This window comes from Lissotriton helveticus, chromosome 1_1, assembly GCF_964261635.1.
Source record: "Lissotriton helveticus chromosome 1_1, aLisHel1.1, whole genome shotgun sequence".
NCBI classification, from domain to species: domain Eukaryota; kingdom Metazoa; phylum Chordata; class Amphibia; order Caudata; family Salamandridae; genus Lissotriton; species Lissotriton helveticus.
Window position 1 is genome coordinate 248,138,099 of NC_136057.1, and position 20,815 is coordinate 248,158,913.

Here is a 20,815-nt window from a genome sequence, read left to right on the forward strand (position 1 = left end):
TCTATTTTATGATGCTTACTGTATTTATTGTGTGAGAGTGCTGTGCCAAAGCTTTACACATTGCCTCTGTGATAAGCCTGACTGCTTAGTGCGAAGCTACCAAGGCTGATTATACAGGGAGCGTAATCACCTACCCCTGACGGGAGTGGTAGGTTCTGTCTGGCTGGGGCATCGCCTCAACCAACCAGAAAGTGCCAGCTCCAACATTCTGTGAGCCGCCAGGTGCCTCCCAGAGGCACTAAGGGACTGGGGAAGTGCATTCATGTGGTGAATTGGGACTACAAAGACTAAATCAGAAGGTAATTTATTTGAGTAGGAGGAACCTCGTTGGCCTGTCGACCTGCACCCCATTGCAGTCAGCCTCAAATTGATATTAGGTTTTTATTGGAATTTTTTCATTCTGTTTATTAATTTTACTCTGTTTGAATTTAATTGTTTTGCATTTTTTTTAGATTATTACTGCATAAATACTTTACTACTTTCCCTGAATTAAGCCTGTCTGCTCTGTGCCATGGCTACCAGAGGACTAGGCTCCGGTTAATTGGGTAACTTTGAGAGTTCACCCTGACAAAGATTGTGATTATTACTTGAAGTGTGTAGTCACCCACCCCAATAGTAATCCAATTTCTTACAGTAGCTCACAGACACTTCCTTTGAATTCTGGGGTTTGTAGTCCTGGTTTTATAATGGGCCAGACAGGATTACAAATCCCAGAATGCAACAAAAAAAACTGCGCTACTTACGCATGGAACAGGGTAACGTGAGACGTCTATGTGTGTTTCGACTGTTGACTTGATCGTTATAGCGCCACAACTTGCATTTAATATTCAGAGTGCAGGTGTGCATGTGTTTGTATGTATGTATGTCAGAGGAAGGGAGAACAGCTCGCGCCCCAGGGCCGGGCGCGCCCTCCTTCTCTGTGGTGTGGCGTGTCTCGCCCCGGGGCTTCCATTTAACTCCAAACAAGTCGTGGGATGAAAGGCTCCGGTGAGTGGGCGCTGGATCAGGGGAGGCTGGCCGAGGCACCGGGGCGCCGCCCCTCCAGGAAGCCCGGCCGGTATATATATGTGAGCAGCGGCGGGGGCCGGGCAGCAGCAGGAGGACACCCGACGCAACACCCGCTTCTCGCACCACGACAGCGCCCGCCGTAAGTACACGCACTTCTCTCGGGGCCCGTCCCTTCCACCGACCCACTGTGGACCGTAGGAAGCGCTCCCCAGTTGATAAGTTTCTTCCGAAACACGTCATTAACAAGCAGGGAATTGATGCACCGTGAGAGCGGGGGTGTTGGGTTCCAGAGCCTGCAAAGGTGAGCGAGATGCGCTTACCTTAAGGACAGGGGGGAGGGGGAGGGGGAGGGGGGCCGGGAGCCGCCTGGGGGAGCAAAGGAGGCCAAGTAAAAGAGAGAAGAGGGCGTGGGTGGGAGAGAACTTGTAGAAACCGAGGGGAAGATAAATAACAGAACTGTGAGGGAGGGAGGGGCGGTGGTTAACTGAGGTGAGGCGACGGGGCAAGTATTTGGGGGGGCTATGGGGGTGAAGAAGAGAGGCGATTCTGGAAAGACGCGAGGATGGCGAAAGGTTAAAAAGCAGCGAGATGGATGCAAGGGGAATCGAGATAATGACGGAGAAACGGGATAGAAGGGTGTGGCACGGGGACAGGGAAGAAAGAGGGAATAGGGAAGGAAGAGGGAATCTGGAAGGAGGAGCCGGTGGAGGGAGATAAGAGGACTTACAACAAGGGCATGGCCAGAACGGAGAGAAACACGCAGGGGACAGGGAGAGGAGAGCAAAGACTGAAAGGATGTGAGAGAGAGCGGGGATCCGAGCACGAATGATGAGCTGCGGCCAGGAGTACAGAAACGGAGGGGTTAAAATAGGGCGATAAAGTGATTGTCTAAATGCCCTACAACTACCAGACCTATAGCTCTCAGCCCCGAAGTCATAAACTCCCCAGACCGGCCGCCCTCCGAGTCCCTCAAGCCCTGTGCACAAACCATCCATTATCCCGAGACCAGAAGCTTCATCACCTTCAGACTCAGGGTCTTAAACTGTCAGGGTAAGCAATCCTATGAAGCCCAGGCCCCTCTGACGCCCAGAAGCAAGAACCGTAAGCCACCGAGACTCACAAGGCCGGAGTTCTCCATACTTTGCACTGGTGCAAAGTCACACAAAGTGCTGCAAACTGACGCAAAGTACTTGCTAGTTGTGCGCTGGAAAGTAGCCCTAAAGTAATGTGCAAAGCAACGCTAAAGAGTGCTTTACGCCACTTTAAGTCCTGGAGGTGCTACATGGGCGTTCCCTTGTTACCACCCCTGGTTTTTGATCCAACATCCTAGTTGCTAAATGAGGTATTCTTTATGCCAACAGTGGGATGGGATGGGGGGGTTGGTGAGACGAGTGAGTTTTTTTTTTAATCTTAAAACTTTTCAAATTTTGGAAGTGTGCTGTAAAGTATAGCACACATTAAGTTAGTGTTGTACTGGGCGTGCACACTTCCATTACAGAACCTGTGATAGACATCACACACACACCCTTGCACTGTCGTTCAAGGGCGTGCGCGTGGTGTGTGGCTGCCTGAAGTGCGCCAGATGCACAATGCCATATCATAGTGTTTGTGGCACTGTACTTTTCACACAACGCAGTGCAACAACTTTGGCTGCTGCACTGCGTTGCAGGAGTACTTAGGTAATTTACCTCACAGGCTCAAAAAACAACTTTTTGATTTCCCTTTTCTGTGTTCCTCTGTAGCCCTAAAACACAAGTGCAGCCTACAACACCCCCCCCCCCCCAACTCCAAGATCCCTCTACACTCTAGGTCGAAGGGTCTCTGAGGACCCAGGTGAGCCTCTTCACCACCAGACGAGTGTTTTTTCACCCCTAGCACACAGCCCTATAACTACCAAAATCGATACAAGAGCAATGTATTTTATTTTGCTTTTGAAGTGGGTAAGGAAAAGTCCTGTTTAGTAAGACGTACAGTTTAATTATAGCAGCATCCTAAAGCCCCACTGGTGGTTGAGCACAAGGGTTTAATGTGATGAATTGTGCTTGGGGGCGCTACATAGGCCCCCGGCCCATTGCTGCAGTGGCCCACGAGGGATGGCGGCCCAGTTTGTGGGCCCCAGAGCCTGTTTCTGACAGCCTTTTCATGGAGGTGGGACTGCCGTTAAAAGACTATCGGAAAGGGACTTCATAATCCCAACGGCAGTGCCTACCTCTGCACCGCTGTTATTGTGGATTGTGATTCAGACCGCCACCCCATCAGGATCAGTAGATCTGTCAGACGTGGCAGTCTGTCCCCGACTGTCTTCATCATAATGCAGCGGTCGGACCGAAGGGCTGTCTGTAGGCGGAACCTCCACTGATGGCCTGTTGGTGGCTGTTCCTCCGGCATCAAAATGGGCCCCTAAGTCTGAAATCCTCTGGCGTGTGACCTCCTCCAAAGATGGTAAATTAATAAAAGCTCTGTCGTGGTGAGAAGGAACTGCCTGTACTTCGAAATAATTAAAGCAAAACTAATTTCGTTAAGTACACGCAGGCCCCCATCAACGAAATCAGGCCCCAGCTCTGCAGCATTCCATAACGCCCGGTAGTCAGTCCTGCCCTGAGAACTAACCTAATATTACGACATGAAACTATTGTGAAAAAGCCTCTTGCTTCAGAAGTACTCTCACCTCTGGGGAATTCTGAACAGCAGCAAACACCTGACCACAAGATTAATCAGTCCCTGGGGTATGAATACACTCAAAAAAACATCCAGGTGACAGATGTAACCACACAGCTCCAGGCACCGGCTGCTAGGCAGCTTCTCTCCAGGTTGTTGCGTGGTAGGATTTGCAAGAGTTGCGCTAGAAATGCAATAATGCCCTTGGGCATGAGTTATAAAAATATAGGCAGACTAAAATAATTCAGTAGGTAAAGGCACCCGTAGCAGATGGTTTTGTTCCCCCTTCAAGTGTTTGTTTCCCATCTAGGTTAGTACTATACAAGTACCAATACATACACACTGAATCCCGCTAGGCACATCCAGCTGTTCATGCCTTTGAGGTTGATAGAATGAGTAGACGTCGTTTTGTTAATAGTAGCACCAGGTTTTCATGCCATGAGACGCCTAGATACTCCGGCAGCGAGCACTGTGTAAAAAGTAAGTTATAACTATAAAGGGGCAAAGCAAACTCACACTTGAAGAGAACCTGGAGAAATAGCATCAAACAGAAAGGTGAGTATGCTTTTGATAGATGGTGCTAAAGGTTTCGCTTGGGAGGGGGGGTGTTTGGGGTGGTATAATGCCCCCCCTCCCACCATAAATGTATATTCTGGTAAAAAGTTGGGTCCAGGTGCTTTCAGTAAGGTATGGTGAGGTGGAATTGTTCCATACACACAGATAAATACACTCTCTCCCTCTCAGATTTAAGTCTTAAAAAATGTTAGATATTTTACAAAATGTTTCTCTTCCTACCGGTACCAATCCTCATTTGTCTCCCTTTCCAATGCCACTTTATCCCCACTCGTGCACCCTGCTTGTCGTATTGTGTATTTTAATGTTATATTCCAGTGTGATTGTTGGAAAATCTGAATCTCACCCTCCTCCCCCAATCTTACTGACCATGTTACGCAGCTGGATATGTCAGTCATACCACATAGGAATGCCTATATGTTAACACCCCGCCTCCACCAATGAACCCATAAATATACTGTTTTGCACCAAGGATGTCGCACTAATGTAAAGCACTGGTAATTCGGATGCTTGGGACTTTAACTTGTCTAGTGCCTGTGGTTGCATCCAACAGAAACCTCATTTGGGAAAGAAATATGCCAGTTTGGGCAAATGACTGGCTGTACGTAATGAGGTTACTGGACCACAATGACCACTCACAGGCAGGCGAACTCTTTCGAACGTTAGTGTCTTCAGGCGCCATCTCCAGACACCTGCAATTTTGAACAAGAATTGACAACACCAGTAGGTCTGGCTTGTATTTTGAGTTGACTAACATTAACCCCTTCCATGCTTGTGACGGAACCGTTCCGTCATCAGTCACGGCTGAGCTGTGCTGATGACGGAACGGTTCCGTCACGACCGCGCCCTGTTCTGGAATGTCCAGCACAGGGCGCCGCTACGGCGCCGCACGGAAGCGGTTAAAAAAGCCTGCTCCAATGAAAAAAAAAATGGTTGTTTGTTGTACACAATGTATCTTAGAGGTAGATTTGCATGTAATTATATGAAATGTAATTTTGAGATGTAAAATGGCCCCTCATGCATTCCAATGCAAGCACTCCATAAGAGGTGGAGTGATACATCAAACAGCCAATAGCATGAGGGAGAAGAGAAATACCCCTGCGGGCAGACGCAAAGACCATCTATGACTCATTATGAGTGGCCTGCTATTTTCTGCCCTGAATTTACTGTCTTTGGGGATCCTGGTAAATCTGGGGGTGAGAAAATGATGGGTTTTTGGGGAATAACATTGAGAAATCACACTTACCATCTTGATTTCCACGTGTTTTCCCTGGTATTCCACCTAGGGACTTGGCTAATTGAAGCAGGTGGAATATCACTTAGCAGTGTTCCATTTAACTAATTCCGATGGGCCTGGTAACTCCCAAGAGCCAGATGCATTCAGCCTTGAACTGCCTGAAGCAGACTGGCCAATAGGGCAATCAGATCTGTATTACAAGTGTCACCATGATCACCTGACCCTCCCTGCACAGCAATTGCAAACCCATGGTTTGCTGTTATTCTAATACAGTTTCTTGTGATATATTAGTTAGTATCCAATTTTTGGGTAGAATTTATCAAAACAATTAAATTGCTTTAAGATTGTTCCTGTTTATTTTCTTGTAACTTCGTACTTATTTTCATTTCATAAATACAATGTTAAACATGAAATCAATTCTCATTTATATAACAAATATACAAACATTCCTTACAATTATACATGAACATTAATTTTGTCCTGAATCCCAATGCATTTCGGGATCTGAGGATCCCTTCTTCAGGGGAACGACGCAAGTCTCTTTCTACCGCTTATCAACAATAACAATGTTAAACAGTCTGCAAGACCTGGAGACTCATGTACTTGGCCCAGTGGAAAATGTGAAATCGGTTGTTGATTCAAAACTGTTAACTAGGTCTTTCAAATTTCAACACCTCAAAAGTCACCGCTGGCTCCCGTCTGAGCCAACTATGCCAAATATCGATCTACGCCGCCACCAGCTTGTTTAAACGAGCTGGTGGCGGCGTAGATCGATGTTGAAATTCGGACAAGTAGGTCTCTAAAGACAGTTGGACACTCGACGGAGGAAGGAACTTTAGTTTGGTTGGACAAGGTGGCGTGATTACAGGGTTTCTATATCCCAACAGTTGTATACGTCGCTACAGAGCAAGAGTTTGGCAGAATAGCTGTATATCCAGCAACACAGCCACAATTTGGCATAGTTAGCTCAGACGGGAGCTAGCGGTGACTTTTAAGGAGTTGAAATTTGAAAGACCTAGTTAACAGTTTTGAATCAACGACCGATTTCACATTTTCCACTGGGCCCAGTACTTGAGTCTCCAGGTCTTGCCGACTGTTTCACATTGTTATTGTTGATAAGCGGTAGACAGACTTGCGTCGTACCCCTGAAGAAGGGATCCTCAGATCCCGAAATGCATTGGGGTTCACGACAAAATTAATGTTCATGTATTATTGTAAGGAATGTTTTCACATTTTGTTATATAAATGAGAATTGATTTCATGTTTAACATTGTATTTATGAAATTAAATAAAATAAGTACGAAGTTATAAGAAAATAAACAGGAACAATCTTAAAGCAATTCAATTATTTTGATAAATTCTACCCACAAATTGGATACTTACTAATAGATCACAAGAAACTGTGTTAGAATAACAGCAAGCCATATGTTTGCAATTGCTGTGCAGGGAGGGTCAGGTGATCATGGTGACACTTGTAATACAGACCTTATTCAAATAGGAGGGAAGCTTACTCCTCCTAACCTAGCACGCCCCGTCTAAATAGTGGTCAAAAACAAGATTAGTAATAAATTAATCCCTAAACAAGCAAAGAGTGCACAGTACAACCCACCATTTTTGTCAATAGGGCAATCAGGCAGTGCCTGAAGGGCTAGTCTTACAGGTCACTATGTGGGTCATTGTTTTTGGCTGTTTACCGACCTGTTTAAGGATTGGTGAGTGGTTTTATTTTCTGTTGATTTCCCTGATATTACCACAAACATTGCCTGCAGCAAGCAGATATGCATGCTGTCTCCAATACCCTGCAAAACACCTGCCTTTTCAAGTTCAAAACTGCCCCGGTTTCAAATGCGTGCCACTTTTTTTAGCTAATGGGGGCGGGGGGCTCTATTTTGGTGCCTGGGTCTATTTTATACCCCCGTCAGACTTCGGTTACCTGCATTTGTATAACAACCGTTCTGTCACTGGTATAGTGCTAAAATGATTAATTTGATTCTGGGGTTACTGTCTGACTGGAGTTAGATCCAGTTTGTAATAATGTGTTACAGGTAGTGGTGTGCTGGTAATATTCTGGGCCTGTTCAGTGTCATTCATTGAGGTGTGTGTATGGTTTTGGAGTTCAAGGGCTATGAGCCAGCGGCTTTTGACAATTCGTAGGCATCTTCTGCGTAGCTCGGCCCACTGAGAGTGGATGCCTACACATCATGATTTCTTGCTGTTCGTGAGTCGTAGCTACCTACATGCAGGGCCGGACTGGCCGTAGCGGGCATCCGGTGTTTCCCCGGGAGGCTGGAAGGGTGGGGGCCGGTTTTGGTGTGGGGGGGGCTGGTTTTGTTACTGGGGGCCGGTTTTGAGGCAGTGCTACGGGCCAATTTAGTTAAGTAGAAGTGCTTCACACTTGCACCATCACCAAACCCCAACCCCATCAGTCTGCCCTGCCTCCATGACGTGTCCCAGCGGGTCTGGGCGACGTCAGGAGTTCTGTCCGGTGTATTCTGTTGGATGATAGAGCTGGCTAGATCTGGCACACATGCCAACATTTCAAAACACGGAAGTGGAAGATACCAGAAAACAATTGGGTGAATTTATATTTTCTCGATTGCCTAACATTGAAACGGAGGCAAATTTAGACGCGAGTTAGCAAAAAATAAAGGCATTTTTGGCTTTGAAAATCGAGAATCTCCCGCCTGAATCGGATCTGTTGGCGTCTATGCTGGTGACAATAAGGAGAACGATACAGGCGCTCCCAGAAGTAACTGAAAACCATCACCGGAAAAGCAGAATTGACGCCCACCCCCTGGGACTTTGATGAATACCGGTGGGGCGCGTCAGGTGCCGCAGAGCAGGTGTTATTTACCGTCCTCTTCAGCAGAGTAAAAGGGAAGGGTGAGGCCTGTCAGTGAGAGAGTGACGTAGGGAGGGACACAGAGGGAGGAGCATGGGGTAATGAAAGAAAGGGGGCTGGGGGGGCGGGCAGATCAAGAGAGCGAGAGTGCGAATGAGAAACTGAAATGTGAGGGTGATGGGACTAAATGGGCAAGATGTGGTGGCCTGTGAGAATACTAAACGATGGGGGTAGAAAAGTGTTTTTAGCAGGTCCTTCTGGGGCTTGAGAAGGCACTGAAGAAGTTTAGCTATGCTCTTGAGCTGTGCCCTAAGCGAAATTTGGGATTAATCTTACCCTTTATGCTAGAGCCTTTTTTTCTGCACTGTACGACAATTGTCTGTTAAAATCTACTTTACCCTCTAATTCAATGTTACTAATCGTGTGTGTTGTGAAGTTACCTTTGTACTGTTTTCCTCTGCACTTTGTATTCCTTTGTAACCGAAAAGAGAACTAGCTGTTTTTTGGGAAAAGTGTATTTTACGAATAACCTTTCTCTCAGTGTTGGATCTATAGGGTTCGACATAATTGTGATAAAAATTAAGATTTTCATGCAGTAGTGGCAAAGTGGGGAAAAAAGCACCTCTTACTATTGCAAAGTTGTTAATGGGTATTCATGAAGAATGACTGGAACGACAAAAACGACTTTGCGCTGCACTGTCCCTGGGGCTGTACTCCATGCAAATGTGGGTGCGGAGGACAGGTCACGCGTGGAGGGTGCACCCCTGCACCTGTAAAGGGTGCACCCCTGCACCGACCCAATGTTCATACCGTCCTGGTCCAGCCTGTGTTCTGTTGAAGAGGTTGTGCCCTGCTGTAAGTATGTGATGTTGGGGTGCAGGAGTGAACGAACCTCATTGCGCGACTCAGTCTTCTCCTTTGGGAACCGCTGCTGCTTTCAGCCGTTGCTCACACGCAACCGCACGCTGCCTCAGCACTATGTAGCTGTACTCGCCGTCTATGGCTCAGTAACCCCAAAACCCACATCCAACTGAACATCCCGTGCAGCAGCACGTAACCACCACTTCCTGTCGCTTCAGCACCACCCAGGGGCAGCTGCTGCTGGGCTACCAGCTGCTAGGCACACTGCCTAGGGCGCCACCAGCAAGGAACTCCCAGCTGACTGCCATAGAAGCATCATGTTTGAAGCAGGGTAGGGGTGTGACGAGATGTAACCAAATGCCACTGACCCAGTGCTCCAATCCTTGCTCTGACTCTTGCATAGGCTTTCTTTGCTGTGGGGATGTGAAGCATGTCATTCTGACCCAATGTTCAACTTACAAATGTGTGTGATGTGCATATGGCACCCATCAGGCACTTAGAAGGGTGCTAAATAACTCCTCATCATCATAGACCCAATAAAAATGCATTATTTCATTGTAAATGTGTTGGCCACCCCTCTCCATTTGATCACACACTGTTTTGAAGCCTGGGCTTAGAACCTGAAATCGTTCCTGTCCGGTGTGCATCTCTAATCAGTTCAAAGAAAGCAAAGACAGATTGGGAAATTGCAGCACCCATAATTGATTAGGTCGTAGCATGTAAGCCCAGGAATGGAAGTGGTGTACTTCATGAGATGGAGTGAGGTGGCCACCCTAGCAAATCCTTGTAATTTAGAGTTAGTCCTGTTGAAGTGAATCGGAACTGCAAATCCCAGAATACAGTGGATTGTTAAATGTAAAGCATGGACTGGGTTCTGGTGGTCCTGATGAAATGGAGTGATTTTGTTAACATTCGTGACTTTCAGGTCAGGGCACCAGGACAGCAGCAGACTAAAATGTAATCCATTGGAAACAAGGCAGCAGGCTTTTTCCTTCTAAGCACTCAGGTTTTCTAATAACCACCCTATGTCCATAAGCACCGCCTCAGCGCTGCTCAAATGTAGTAAAAGTTTGAAAACATACCTCTTTAAAGAACACTACATCAGAACACATTGGTGGTTCACAAACCAGCGACCTCTTATCACTCTTTTTTTTTTTTTTTTCTTGGCTATGACCCTGTACATCTCTCCGTTATCTTTTGGTTAGTTTCATGCTATAGAAATACATCCATACTTTCTACAGCAGTATGACTTTTCACTCGACCCAGTTTGCAAATTGGGTGTAAAAATCTATTTCTACTTAGAAATTTCACAATCCGATATTGTGAATATCAAACTGGGGTTCTACATTCTCCTCTTTCATGATTCCTAGTTAAGGGTCAATGTTACAGCTGGTGGGGAGGGGGGGGACAACCTTGTACAATGTGTAGTGTTGGGGCCCTAGGCCCACATGGTGGAAGGAATGAGACACAGGACACCAGTTAGGGGATAGCAGATCTGGCCTCGAGCACGTGCGCTCAGGGTCTTTTATTAACAGCGTCACCTGACCCAGTGACGTCTGTGGTGGGTGGGTGTTTAGTGTAGGGTTACACATGCAACAACTAGACTGTGTCCTAGCAGGACACTACATTCCTCCCAAACTTTAATGAAAAGAAAACGAATGTCCAACCTGCAAGAAAACAGAACAATAACATTTGATAGCCCCAACAGATCTTCAGGCGATCAGCTGGGAGAACGTTGAAAGTTCCAGGACTACAAAGTCAGTCAGATGAGCTTCACCTCGGCGGTGTACTTCAGATCATACTTGTCTTGCTGTGTTGACGCTTATATACAGTGTTCATTACTTGGAGTATCTGGAGCAGAATGGGTGTGACCCTTGAGGGGTCTCGCAGGTGTTCCTAGTCCGGTGGATGACAACGCTTGTTGGTTGTAGGAGACGACTATGGCACGAGAGGTCTTTCTTTGGATTTGCTGATCTTGATGCCTTCACATCTCCGTCCGGCCAAGTAACTTCCGACTTGCCTTTCTAGCCAGACTCCTCTCTCACTGGGGCCTCGAAGACTGGCCTCTCCTGCTTGGACTCTTCTCTCACTAGAGACGCTGGGAGGACCCTCTTGCTGGACACGATGGGACCGGGTGGGCCGTGCGGGCTTCGCATGAGCCGCGCAAAGGCATCGCTGCCGAACTGCCAACGGACTCACCACCAAGTCTCTCATGATGTCCTCGGGGGTGTTGATGTCATCTGCCAGGATGGTCTTGCCGTTAGGACATGGGTTCAGTGTCTTCAACAGACCGTTTCTCGGTGCCAGGTGTTTACCTGGGGCCTTCATGCTTCCTGTTGCCTGTCGTGGAGCTGCCGCTGCTGCACCTCTCCCATCCGGATTCCTCTCTCACAGGACATGCGGCCGAGGCCCTTGTCCCCTGGACTGCCACCTGATCGCGTGGGCTGTGCGGGTCGCTGCGGTACTTCGGACATGGCCACAGTCGAGTCTTGTGTAGTCCACAAGGGTGGATTGTCTAGTGCTCGGGTATGCTCTGCTTCGGCAAGCTTCAGGTTCACGGGGCACCCATGCAGTTCTTCAGTGGTTGGTCTCCTCGAATGCATGTTGTAGGGCTTACTGGGATCCACACGGATGTTGCGATGTTCCTTGGCCAGCACCGATGTTCCTATGTGCTGACTGTTGCGATGCTCCTTGGACAGCACCGATGTTCCTGTGTGCTGTGGTTCTCTCTCCTCCTCTGTGGAGTGATGTTGTGTTACTCCATTCTTCCTCTTCGTTCGCTTCCTCGACGCGGTCCGGTCTTCTTTCTTGCTTACTCATGCTAACCAGGCTTCTCGATGTAGCGGGCCCTCTACATGTCGTTCCCTTGGTCTTGTCCATGTGGTAGGACACTGTCTTCACTTGGCGACTAGACCTGTCGTCGTATCTTCCTGTTGTTGCTTTCCTTTCCTTGATGACCAGACTGGGTGGTCGGTTTTCACCTTGGGCATGAGTTGTCATGCTGTGCTATTTTCTTCGTGGTCGCTATTCACCGTCACGGTGTTTTGGCGTTGGCGCGCTTTGTCTGCGCGGAGGAGGGTTGCGTCACCGCTCCTGGTGCAACTCTGGTGCATGCTGCCATGCGTGCTGACGATGGCGCTCCGGTTGCTGCGAGACATCGCTGTCTCTGTTGGGGACCTTTGTGTGCTGTCCCGTGGCGTTGGCGTGTCGCTGTGCAGCGTCACTCTGGCGCTCCTGATTCCTGGCACGTTCCGGCGCAGTGCTGCGTGGTCCTGGCGTGCGGGTGTGGAGTTCTTGGACGCCTGCTGCGAGTCGTCGGGTACTTGCTGCTTTGGACCGTTGGCGGGAGTAGTTGAGGCTGCGGTGGGCGCCTGTGGCCACAAAACGTCGCTGCTCTCTCCGTCGTTTGATCTCGGCACTCGTTTTCCCTGGACGTTCTTCCAGTGCTTGGCAGTAGTTTCCTCCAGACGTTCTGTCAGTGCTTGAGTTTTCGTTGAGGCGTTCGCGCCTCTTCCCACGTTGCGTTGGGAGTGGCGTCTGCAGACCCCTTGCTGGTGTGTGTGGTGTTTTCTGCGTGGTTGCGCACTTACTTGCTGCGTGAGATTATATGCTTTTCTTGGGGCGTTGCTCAGTCTGTTGTCCCTTGCTGCTGCTGATTTATCTTGTGTTGTGCAATGCTTGTTTTATTTCTCTTGGTGGCAGGTGCGCTTTTCTTTTTGGCCACTGGGTGGGAGTAAACTTCACTTTGGCAGCAGCCTGCCTTGCTTAATACTTTCTTCCCTGGTTGAGCACTATTGTCTGTCCGTCAGTGCTCACAGGGGGCTGGAGCTGCTGCTGTGACCTGGTGAGTCTCTCTCCTGCATATTTTCTATTGGGGCAGAGAGGCACAGGCACCCGATTGCTCCCAGTGTTGCATGGGCACAGGCTCATTGTTCGGGCACATGCTGTGTGAGGCACTGTTATTTTAGATCACGGGGAAAATGCTCACATACTTGCCGGGTGCACCGGCACTTTCATCTGTTGTTGCTGTGGGGGCACACTCTGACTCGGCGGCGCTGGCCGCATGCAGGCTTCTCCCTCCCCCTCGCAGCAGGCCAAATGTTCACGGGCTGCGGGGAACCTCTGATCGTTGGAGGCAGTCCTGTCGGCTGTTGCACTCCCCGCCCGCGGAAGCCCTAGACTTCACTTGTTCCGCGAGGCGGGGGAGAGCCGGCGCTGCAGCTGAGGCACTGTTCGTCCTCCGTGCATTCACCCCCCCTCCCTGCAGCAGCTTCTTCGTCCACACGCTGCCGGGGGGTGTGTGTTGAAAGCTTTGCTCCGGCGGGGGAGCGCGTCGCTCCCTTCACTCCTCCCGGGGCGGGGGCGCTCGAGGCAGGCCGCGGGTGAGCTCCGCTGGCTCTGCAGTGTCTGTCCTTCGCTGGGAGCCGCGGGTGGGCTCCGCCTGCTCTGCTTGGTCTGTGTTCGTTGGGGGTGCTACCGGCGGGCCGCGGGTGGGCTCCGCTGGCCTGTTGAAGGTCCAGACCATGATGCGAGGGGGGTGGGAGGTGGTTAGCTACTCCGCCCCCTCCCCCTCGTTGGTTTGTTGACTACGGGTCCGGCAGCATGCTCCCCATGCCGTTCATGGTCTTCGCGCCCCACCGCTTCCACTCATACACGTGGCGGGGGCAGGGGACGACTCGGGCAGGCCGCGGGTGAGCTCCGCTGGTCCTGCTTATGACTGGGCATTAAAGTACATGTCTATAGCGGGTGGGCTCCGCTTTGGTGCACAGTCTTCCGGGGGAGTCACCTCCCGCTCCCGGCTCACCTTCGGCCAGCGGGCCTGACGCTCTGTCGCGGTCGTGGCGGGTGGGCTCCGCCCGGCCGGTATCTCTCCGTGGGGTCACTGCTTCGCGGCCATCTCAGGTGGGCACTGGGCGGTCTGCTCTTTCCTGGTGGCGCTTGTTGGTGGCGGCCAACGCGGGTGGGCTCCGGTCGGCTTGCTGTGGGCCTCCTGGTCGCTGCGGGGCTCCGACGTTCCCACAGGATTCTCGGCGCGTCGCGCTGTGTTGCTGGGGGTGCCCTCTAGGCAGGCAGCTCTCTCCCCCTTATCGTCGAATTTGGGCAGTGGCACGCATGGGCTTCACTACCGGCCTCGTCGCCATTGTAGTGTTGGGGCCCTAGGCCCGCATGGAATGAGACGCAGGACACCAGTTAGGGGATAGCAGATCTGGCCTCGAGCACGTGCGCTCAGGGTCTTTTATTAACGGCGTCACCTGACCCAGTGACGTCTGTGGTGGGTGGGTGTTTAGTGTAGGGTTACACATGCAACAACTAGACTGTGTCCTAGCAGGACACTACACAATGAACCCTCCATAAACACAAGTCTGTGGCTATTCAATACATGTTGCAGGTAGCTGCCCACCTTTGAAATTCCTTGTGTTAAAATCCCTCATAAGTGCGCATCTGGGGCAGAGGGGAAAGGTAACACTACCATCTTTTCTGGGAGTTTAGGAAAAAACTATTTTCTCTGTGGGGGAAAATAATACACACCTGATTTACTCGTGCAAGTTTTCCAGCTACTGGATAATCGCAAGCACGAATTTTGTCCTGAAGAAGCTCCCCAGGAAAACTAGCACCGATTTCCAGGAGTAGTTCTGCAATTTTGTAACTTGTCGAAAATGTACAACCTTCTGAAGCCCGGCTTTGTGAAAGGGTCTGACCGTGCACCCTGTGATACTGCGAGATTCCATCAGACGTGGGCACCAAGCCTTCATGTTCTAAGTGGAAATTCACACAGTTTCCACTTAGGAGGAGCACGAGGATATTTAACTCTAATGTGGCTGATTGTAGGTGGTTGGTGTTATGCACGCTTCCTACCGATCATTGGGCTGGAGAGTTGGTGCTGAAAGTTAGTATTTGTGCTGTCATGTTTGTAACCGGGTCTTCTGTCCACAGACACAAATTGTCCGTTGGGCATTTCCCTGGTGGGCCAAACAATTTGGAGGCCGCACAACTGGACTGAACTCAAACCAGCCCTGGCACTTAAGTTGGATCTGCGACGGGAGGGAACACTGCTGCCTCTTTTGGGGAGCTGGTATTGCAGCACTGCTTCAAATACGGCCCCCAGTAACAAAATTGGCCCCCACTGCTTCAAAACCGGCCACCACACTTCTGGCCCACTGGGAAAATGGCCGGTTCCTGGGAAATTACAGCGGGCAGGGAGGTCTTCAAGAGAGATGAGAGCAAGGAGAAAGGGAGCAGGGTGGTTTGAACATTTTTTCCAGGGCTGCTGTTGGTTCCCAGCCTGGTCCTGTCCGTCCATCTGGGTTGGTAAACTGGAATGCACCCAGGAAGTGAGTACAGAGAGATTTCCGGTGTATTGGCAGGATTCAGTGCTCTCCAACTCCTCTGTCCACGAGTGGCTGATCTCCAATAACTTCTCAAGCTCTTCACCTGTTATTAATTTGCAATTCATCTAAATAAATATCTTTTGCATGACGAGGTTTATTGTTTGATTAAAAACATTACAATTTGAAACGCAATCAATTCATTCATAAAAGACTACTGAATAAAAAATACAAAACTTGTAAATTGCTTAAATCCCTCAAAAGCATTGTATCATTTACATAGTCAATGGCCATCTTGAAAATGTGGTCTTGATTCGGTTCTGCTGACCAACCCAGTGTGGTGGATGGCATGCAGAAGTGTCTGTCACAAGCTGCCCACAAGTTTCGGTGCATCTTCAGGATTTCACAGAAGTCTGTTGGGAGTGTCAAGCCCAACTTTCTCACAGTGGGCTGCTTAATGTGACCTTCAGGAGGTTGAAAATAATGGCACAGGAATCTTGAGATCGTCTTTGTGCACTGTGTGCTCAGTGACCGCAAGGGCCACCTCTGCATGATGCATAAAGCCGCCAATGCCCTGCACCATTCCAGGCCCTGTCCACACCCAGCCTCGCCCTACCGGTGGGTGGAAGTGGCCAGACACACCCCGGGGAAAGTCCTGAGCTCCACCCACTGGCTGTCTCACGCCCAGAGTGAGCTAGGGCTTTCCTGAGTCTGTATTTGTTGTCTGATCTTTATGATTGTAGTCATAACATCAGTGGGTCCAGCACTGTGAGTCACAGCTCGGAGTGAAATGGGTTCAGGGGTGTGCAAAGTTACGTGGACTGGTTTTCCTTGCACTACTTGACAGTTGTTTAAATAAACTTCAGAATCTTTATGAACTTAGTAAACATTAAAGCTTAGCCACACCTTCAACTCTCAAACCTGCCCCTTGGGCACTGCCTGATTGCCTCATAGGCCAGTCAGACCCTCGTTGGACATCATTTAGAGACAATCCGAAAAAGACTGGTTTCTACAAATTGTTGTTCAGTCTCTGCATATCTACAAAATTAGCTTATAACCTGTTAATTTTCTTGCAATCTCGGTATCTCAGAAGGAGATGGTGCCCACATGCAAGAAGAAAAGATGTTCGAAATGTCTGTGGGTCCGTTTGATGCCAGTAAAGTCAGTAGGACTGACACATGGATTTTTCGTGAAGCAATGCTTTGCCGCATCGTGTCAGCAAATTCTTGACAGATGAGATGTATCTGATGTTTCAGAGGCAATTTGGTACCTTCTTACCAGAGGTGTCCTAGCCGGCTGCCTAGCTCTGGCAAAAAAAGCAGCCCAAAGGCCTGCTCTAGAGGCGGGAGCCTGCCCCAACCCTCGTGATCACTTTACGAGGCTTTGGCTTCAGTTCTGCAGCAATGTCCCCTTCATACTCGAGTGTATGGATTTTCCAAACGTTAGGTTTTTGTTTTGGCCAATGAATGCTGTTTTAGATATGCATGGTGGGTGGGATGAGATGGTGGATGTTAAACTCCATCATACACAGACTCCACCAACAACCCATATTACTGGGAACATCAATTCTCAGATTTATTGCAACGAAAACTGTAGGATTCGCAGCCAGCAGCTGGACCACACCCCGAGGGCTCCTAGCCGTGCCAGCCTGCTCTGTGCCAGCCGATGCAGACTTTCCCCCTTCAGTGCCAGGCTGCAGCGCCCGCTTCTCTGGCTGCCAGGACCCGTTGGCATGGCCTCGTTGTTCCGATGAACATTTAAGAGCCGCCCTTCTCTCACCACAGCCGCTTTCTTCCATCTCCCGGTGTTTGTGTGCTTCGTTTCTTGCTGCAATAACAGTTTTCTGGAAATAAGTGATGTGAGCTGTTTTCTTGGCGTGCACAGATATATATTATGGGTTCCCGGGTCACGTGGCCGCCCCTCATAAAATAAGCCTCCTGTTTGAGTTTAAACGTGGGATTCCAGTGCTCTTATATCCCAGTAGAGTTTGTTGGGGAGTGGGGAGTACTCTGTCGAAGCGCCGTGCAGATTGGGAGGCTACATCCCGGAGCGGTGCACATTTCACCCGCAGTGCACCGGCTGCTGGGAGGGGGGTGGGGGGTGTCTCCAGGGACCAGCTTTAATTGAATGTAGTGGGGGGCTGACTGCAGAGGCAGTGGGACACTTCAGAATAGAACAGTGCAAAGGCCAGGGCATGAGAGCCGAACAAATCTACCCCTTGAATTTGCACTCGAAGCAGAACCAACCTCTTGCAAACCGACGATGCTGTCGCCGAATGGTCAAGCGTACCTCGTTTACAAATTTGTAGTGAGGGCGGCGCGGTGGGGAATAGTGTAAGACCCCCAGAAACCCCTCAATGTGCATTCTAGCAGTGAGCCCTGGCAACTCGGAAATATGTCTTGTATAGTGTATAACACTAAACCTTATAGAACACATTGTGTTTTCTCGCTCACAGATGTGTGAAGCATCACTCATGTTTGGCAATAAAACCCAGACGTGGTCTAGAATACTTAAGTTCGGGAATATAACATGGCAGATTCCTCAGTCCTGGTGACAGGCAGTCTGTGTGATCTTAGACAACTTGGCAAGGTGAACAGATATGCACTCACGGTGCAGCCACCAACTGCCTTTACAGTGCTCTTAGACAGCTGCAGCGGGCGGGGCTTGTCTGGAAGCACAGAACCAAGATTCTTGGAGCTTAACAACCAGAAATTGCACTTATGCCAGTGGAATATTGAAGTAATTACATTTCTATTTAGGCGATGGACTGCTTGCAAAAGGCCTAAATGCAGGCAGCAATTAACGCACTCACTCAAACTCTGGCTGTAGAGCGGACTACCCTCCCTCAGTCTAGAGCAGGTATTACCAGCCAGGGACTGCAGCATGGATTAATGGCGGTGTAGGTAAAGTAAGCAGAATATTGGGTACTTATCTGCCGAGGATTACACAGGGAGTCGGGGGAGAACATTGATAAAATGGGGGCTCCGTACAATGGAACAAAGTCAAAGCTCAAATTCTGCTACCAACGTAACGATGTGCCAAACATTCATACAACATTAGTAATAGATGGATTGCAGGGTAAAGCCCTCAAGACCTCCACACGGTAAGACTGAAGCTCAGCATATTCCTGACCCTTCCATGCTGTCAATCAATCCGGGGTTGTAAAGTGCTCTACTCACCCGTTAAGGCCTCAAGGTGCTGCCTTACTGACTGCAACTACCCACATATAGGACGGTACGGCAGGCAGGGTCTGTGGAGCTGATCCCTACAGTGATGTTATCCATACTAATATTATAAAGAGAGAGCCCAAACCTTTGAGGCGGGTAAGCTCAGGAACTACAGCGCCAATCGGAACACCCAATACAGCGTTGGAAAACACAGTATCAGCAAATGGACATAGGCTATATAGAAGCCCACCATAAACATTATAAGGGGAAAAGAATGTTAGGGGCAAAGTAGTCCGTTGTGGGCGTGTGCGTTGTGCTGGGGGCGTGTGCATAGAGCGATGGGCGCGGCATTCGTCAAAACCCAACCCTGCTGAATTGTACTGCTTGCGAGAAGCGTTGTGAGTAGTCTGTTATGAGTGTGCGCTGTGCTGGGGGCGTGTGCATAGAGGAATGGGCGCGGCATTCGTCAAAACCAAGCTGGATTGCACCGCTTGCGAGAAGCGTTCTGGGTGGGACTAGCGTTCCAATACAAGTGGGCGGTGAATTGGGAATTGTTGTGGGGGTTGGCCATGGACGCCATGTGGGGCGTCTAAGTTGCGCTACAGTGGACAAACACGTTCGCGGCTGACACAGTTTGCATGTTGCAGTGGCGTCAGGTACAGCCAATAAACACATTTGCGGCTGGAGCCGACATAGACGTTCCCAAAATTGCTCGGGTGCTGAGGCGATTCAGCGGGGCAAAAACGCAGTCACAGTGGCGCTTCCTTACACTGGCTGGACAAGCGGAGGCACATGTTCGGCTGCAATGGACAACTAGCATTACCGTGTATGCACTGCTCAACTACACAGGTAAAAAAGAACTTTCGAGACTTTCATTTTCATCCCTGGACAACCTTGGTGGCGGGCAGCTAGTAATAACATAAAGACAATAGTCACAGTGGACAAGAAACGCCAAGAAGGTTGTCAGCTGTGCTCATGAATCCTGGTGATCAAACAGAAGTACGCAAGGGGGAAAAATAAAATGCAGAGCCACAAGGAGCTGGAGAAGAGAAGTGCTTAACAGGAAAAAAAGAACGGGAACACTTGGTGAAAAGCAGATAAACTACACTAGGTAACTGGAAGCTAAACAACAAGGTTAGAGAGGCAGCAAACAAGAAACTAGAACTAAAAGGGAAGAAAGGCCGGAACTGGGGAAAAAGATAATTGGAGTAAACGTTCAAGGAACGAGGATTACCTTAAATACTGCTAGCTCAAGACTAGGGAATTAAGGTAGCATTGTAGGCAGTGCTAGTTCAAGGATAAAGTAAGGCTCCTGCATCTTCTCGAAAGGATTAGCAAAGGTTCAGGTACTCGGCACACTGGGTCAGTCAAACAGGAACACTGCTGCAATGAGCAACGCTGGACTGAAGGGAACTGGGGCTTAAACACGCTCACTATGATGAGATGCCTCAGTTGTGAGCAGGCTAGCAACTGCCATCCCCAGGTCTGCTGAATTACTCCACCCATCGGCCTGCAGAGATGGAGACTATGTAGTGAGCAGGGAATTCTAGGTATTGAAATATTTAGTAAGAAAAGCAGATTGGCTTCCACAATCCTGCATCGATCCTGAATGTATAGAACTTTCAGAATGGTGTCTCTGGTCCTGAAATCAGTGTATGGGTATAGCAAAATGCCCAGAGCTTATTTGAAACTAAGCCCCGTATGTAGGCCCTCTGGTGGTGGGCAGTAGAGCAGAAGGAGCCCATTGAGACATGTTCTCACTCAGCATCTCCATAGCTCCTGGGTGGGATGTCCTCTTAGTATTTCTGGCTCTAGAGCAGGCAGTCCTCTCTCAGTATCTCTGGAGCGGGCTGTCCTCTCTCGGTATCTCTGGCTCGAGGGCAGGCTTTCCTCTCTCAGTATCTCTGGCTCGAGGGCAGGCTGTCCTCTCTCAGTATCTCTGGCTCGAGGGCAGGCTGTCCTCTCTCAGTATCTCTGGTTCTAGAGCAGGCTGTCCTCTCTCGGTATCTCTGGCTCGAGGGCAGGCTTTCCTCTCTCAGTATCTCTGGCTCGAGGGCAGGCTGTCCTCTCTCAGTATCTCTGGTTCTAGAGCAGGCTGTCCTCTCTCAGTATCTCTGGCTCGAGGGCAGGCTGTCCTCTCTCA

General features: G+C 49.5%; 1 protein-coding gene across 1 annotated transcript in view; it reads left to right on the forward strand.

Annotated features, from left to right (window-relative positions):
* The first annotated feature begins 1,012 nt into the window (after positions 1 to 1,012).
* The window catches only part of CAPG (capping actin protein, gelsolin like), a 54,207-nt gene continuing 34,404 nt past the window's right edge, over positions 1,013 to 20,815 (forward strand). Inside the window, exon 1 of the mRNA XM_078665353.1 lies at positions 1,013 to 1,147. The gene's annotated coding sequence lies outside the window, so the exon portion shown is untranslated. The remainder of the gene's footprint in view (positions 1,148 to 20,815) is intronic.